Source organism: Gopherus flavomarginatus, chromosome 4 (genome assembly GCF_025201925.1).
Source record: "Gopherus flavomarginatus isolate rGopFla2 chromosome 4, rGopFla2.mat.asm, whole genome shotgun sequence".
NCBI classification, from domain to species: Eukaryota; Metazoa; Chordata; order Testudines; family Testudinidae; genus Gopherus; species Gopherus flavomarginatus.
Genome location: NC_066620.1, coordinates 28,237,417 through 28,242,203, shown reverse-complemented (window position 1 = coordinate 28,242,203; position 4,787 = coordinate 28,237,417). Strand labels below are relative to the sequence as shown.

Sequence of the window (4,787 nt, the reverse complement as noted above, 5' to 3'; positions counted from 1 at the left end):
GGAGCCCAGCCTGGAGACCCTCACACCTTCCCTCCTCCGGACACCTAGAGCAGAGGCAGCTGGTGCTGACAGCTCCAAGGGAAGGTTTATAAGCCACAGAGCAACTGAAGGCGGGGCAAGAGGAGGGGAGGACCATGCCTCTGCATGGCCAGCAGACAGCCACAAAGACCCCCGGCCAGGCTGCTCCCTGCCATGCCAAACACCCACTGAAAGCGACCCACAGACCAGCATGCAGGGCAGCTGCTGATGCTCTGTGGCCAACATCAGAAGAAGGTAGGAAAGCAGGGCCAGCCCCCTGGTGTGACCTCTGTCTGTTCCCACTCATAGTGCTCACTTTTGCCATGGGGCAGGAGATTTTACCCCAAGAGGCTTTTCCCCAGCTGGCAAGAAGCAGAGAAACACCCAGGCTCCCAAGGTGCTATTTACCAAGCCCCCTCAAGCACAGGGACAGGTGCACACTTGGAAGAGGGAAACTGCTCTACACGCCAGCCCGGGCAGCTGCCCATTTTCTTTGGCAAGTCAGGAAGGGCAAAGGCTAGACTGGAAGCACCTGCGGCTCATGCCCCAGCCTTTGTGACACCCAACCCCCAACTCCTTCCCGGGGCTCTAGCTGAAGGCAGAGCATTGGCCTGAGCCGCCAAGAAGAGGTTCCAGCGCTGAAGGGAGCAGGACTTTCAGCATGAAGGTAAAACTGCAGCAACACAACCATGAAGCAACTTGAACTCTCAACTCCTGCTCTGAAGTCAGATCCCTTATCCATTAGGCCACATGAGAAAAGCCCCTCCAAGCACTTCTTTAGAAAAGGCAGACACTGTGTTTCTCAGGTCTTCTACTGATGGGGAGCTGAGACTCTCTGGGCACAAGAAGTAGAGTTCCCAGCGACACGTGAGAATTAATTCTATGGAGCCAGGTGCAGGACTTTGGCAGGGAGGTTCAGGCATGGGGGATTGGGGTGCAGCAGACGGGCTGGCTGTCTAGGTGAGGAGATTTAGTGACCCTCAGGTGCAGGAGGGAGGAAGAGAAGGAGGAATTGGCAGTGGCCGTGGAGAAGAAGAGGAGGGGTGGAGGTTCTTAGCAAGCCTGGCTAGCTCAGTCAGTAGAGCATCAGGCTCTTAATGGGAGGGGCCGGGGTTTGAGCTGCTGTCCAGGGACTCAGCTTTTAAGTTGCCTTGTGTGCCAGGAGCCAAATGATTCCTGGTGGTGCCCAGAGCCATGTGTGGGACAGAGAGGCTGAGACTTGTGGCACCTGCTCTGCGGCAGGGATCCTGGCAGCTCAGACTCAGGGAAGGCTTCTGCGCTCAGAGCTGCTGACTTAGAGTTCCCGGGCAGTGCTCAATGCCTGCTCCACCTCAGGCCTTGCCCCCAAACCATCAAAATCTCTTCCTAACCTGCCCCTTTCTCTCCTCACTCCTCCAGCACACCCCTTCAATGGCCAGCGGGAGGCGCTGAAGCAGAAGAGGAGGAGCTTGTCGGCCAGGCCTGCTAGCAGGTGGGAGGTGCAGGGGCGTCTGCTGGGCAGCTTTTTTTTTCCCTCTGTTTCTTCTGCAGCCCTGTAGCACCCATGGAGTCGCTGACTTGGCTCCTTTCACACACTAGAGAGAGGAGCAGAACCAGGACTATGGCTGATCTAGGGGGCACTAGGTGAGTGGCAGAGGCTTCAGGTGCTGAGAGTTTGCCTGACCCCTCAGGGACACAGTGTGAGGTGGTGTCCCAGGGATCTCTATGAAAGGAGCAGAACATGATTTATTGGGGTGGGGAGAGAATTGAGAGTGTCTCAGGGGTTGTAGAGAGGTATTGCCCGTGTTAGAGACTGGCTAAAACACAGGCCTTGCTGTAAGCACGATTTGAACCTGTGCAGGGGAACCCTATTGGATTTCAACTCCAACACCTTAACCACTCGGCCATCACAGCTGTGAGCACAAAACTGCCCCACTGCCAGAGAAACTGGTAAAGAATCACAATGCCCAGGTGTGAAGTCATCTGAACTACAGAATTCCCACCGCAAACCTGGCTCCCAAAGCACAGGGGGGATTTGGGTTTGTTCTCTTTGCTTACACATGTGCAGTCGCACAGAGAGCGCGTTTAAAAGTCTCCCTCCCACAGAGCGGGAATGGGAAATGATTCTCAACTTGAAGCTTGATGTGAATGAGGATGTCTGGACCACAGGGCCAGGGACTGGCCTTTGCTATAGAAACCAGTGACACACGGAACCAGGCTAAGGAAAATGTTTCCTGGAGTCAATAACTGGAATAGCAGCAGTATTGTGCAGAGAAATGTCTCACAAGAGGAGTCAGCGCATTGGTGGTTCAGTAGCAGAAGTCACAGATACAGCGGGGGAGGTCTGTGGATCGGGAGTGAGGGGCACTGGCAGAGCAGTGAGAGGGGAGCCCAGGGCTGGGATAATAGGGGCTGTGGGTCAGGACAAGCAGTTCTGCGCGGAGTGTTCAGAGCTGCCCTGTATCTGCCCTTTCTCTGCACCGTCCCTGCTCCCAGAATGCACCAGGCCCTGGACTGAACTCTTCCCCTGCAGGCTGAGCTGGTTTCGTTTGCTGTGATCCTGTTGGATGGGCAGTGGGGGGAGTGACAGTCCCAGCCCACAGCCAATGCCCCCCTGTCACCCAGCACCCTTGGCCCCAGATCCACCCAGCCTAGTAGAGAACTCAGCAGGGCAGGGCAGCCAGGAGCTGTGCCCTGCCAGGCACTCAGGGGCATCTACCCTGCAGCTGGGGGATCTCCCCAGCGTGGTCCATGGGAGCTCACGCACTAATGGGGTAGTGGCAGCAGCTGCGTGGTGGGTTGGGCTGGTGACTTGGGTCCATCTCCTGGGGTTGGCTGGGTTCATGCTCAGACGACTGGCCCCAGTCACCGGCCGAGCCCCCCAGCCACGCTGCTGCTGTTAGCGCACTAGCCTTGGGTGGAAGCTGCTGGCTGGCTGGACCCTGAGAGTGAATCAGGCACTAGGGGAAACCCCTCGGCCTGAAGATTCGTTGCCGAGATTCCTGGGAGCTGTCCATCCCTATGGCTTGTGTGGCTGTCCCTAGGGGCCCAGCAATGGCTCTGGAGGGCGACTCGTGTCACCTGGGGGGAGGTGATCCAGGCAGTGGGCATCCGGGGTGTCTGACTTACTGGTAAAATTGGTCTCTTCATTCCATGGTGCTCGGCGGCCTAGGTCAATACCGACACCTCCCAGGAACAGGTCGGGGTTGAGTGGGGTTAGAATTTTCCTCTAAAGTGATTTTAGGGTCTGATCCTGCAAGTCCCCCATGTACCCAGTACAGGATGGGTCCAGGCACCTCACTCGATCCAGTGCTGGCGTATACAGCAGAGAATTGGAAGCGGCAAATCGGGGGGTCATATAAAGAGACTAGAAATACAAGAAGTTACTTTTGAAAGGAGAAAAGAAAAAGACGACATTCCCGAGCTGTTTAATAGGGTGTTTGCCCCTTGCAGGCTGCGAAGGGAAATCTCAGGGGTTGTGTTCACCTGTTCCCAGGGCTGTGTCCTCAAGACAGATTTGTGGGAGAAAGGAAATCACCACTGAGAGAGGAGTTGGGCTCAGGGTGGATTTTTGTGCTTTGTCAGGGAATTTAGGATCTGGGACTGGAGCCTTAAAGAGGGAGCGGGTGAAGGCTCCCCTCTGCTTTCAGGCTGAAGGAATCCTGGGTTTGGTCAGTCCATCCGGGGGGTCACATCGCTCCCAGGCAAAGAGAGGAGGACAACTCCTCTCACAATGACACATGCAGATCCTGGAGAAGAAGAAAGAGATAAGAGACCAGCAGCAGGTGAAGGTGACTGAGGAGGGGAATCCCTTGTGCATGTTACAGAACACTTGGGAAGCTGTGGCCATTCAAACACACTGAGCTTTACTAATGAGCAAGGCCAGACTGCTGTGACTCGGAGAAGGGTTTAGGTGTCATAATGGACAAACAGCTCAGCATGAAATGCCCGTGCGATGCTGTCGTTGTCCTTGGATGTACAGACAGGAGAACAGTGACTAGATATAGGGCACTAGTGTTATCTCTGTACAACATTGGTCAGACCAACACTGGACTTTTGCACACAGTCGTCCTGGCCACATTTTAAGTTGAAGAATGAAAAATTGGACAGGGGGGCAGAGAAGAGGAAAAAAAGCGCTGAAAAGTTGCCTTCCAGTGCGAGACAAGAGCTCAATCTGCTCAGTTTATCACAGAGAAGACCAAGAGGTCACTTGAAGACAATGCGTAAATCCCCTCCCAAAGAGAAAATTCTGGGTACTGAAGGGTTCTTTAACCCAGCAGCAAAAGGCAGAACAAGAACCAGTGGCTGGAAGTTAATGGCAGAGAAACTAAAATGAGAAATAAGGGACACATTTGCAATCGGGTGATTAAACACTGGAACAAAGTACCCAGGGCAATGATGGATTCTCCACCCCACATGGGGGTGGCAAGAGGGGACGGGGGGAGGGGCTGAAGAAAGTGCTCTCAGGTGAGATAGAAAACCATTTCTCTCTGGTGCTTGGCTGGTGGCCTTGCTCTCATGCTCAGGGTCTCCCTGATCTCCATTGCTGGGGTCAGGAAGGAATTTCCCCCAGCTCACACTGGCAGGGATGTTGGAGTTTTTGTCATCCTCTGCGGCATGGGGCACAAGTCACTTGCCTGGATCAGCTGGGTACATCTCACCAAATCAATTCTAGTGCAAGGGCCTCCAGTATTGGTACCCCTCTGCCTCTCCTATGCTCCGTCTGTGGCACACAACGGGATATTCTCCTAAGGGCTGCAATATTTTGGTTTAATCCTGGTTGTTGGGCT

At 54.6% G+C, this 4,787-nt stretch overlaps 1 non-coding gene across 1 annotated transcript; it reads right to left on the bottom strand.

The window, feature by feature from the left end:
* Window positions 1-1,829: 1,829 nt before the first annotated feature.
* TRNAS-UGA (transfer RNA serine (anticodon UGA)) lies at window positions 1,830-1,911 on the bottom strand. Its single transcript has one exon. It is a non-coding gene; the product is annotated as a tRNA-Ser (tRNA).
* Window positions 1,912-4,787: the final 2,876 nt, after the last annotated feature.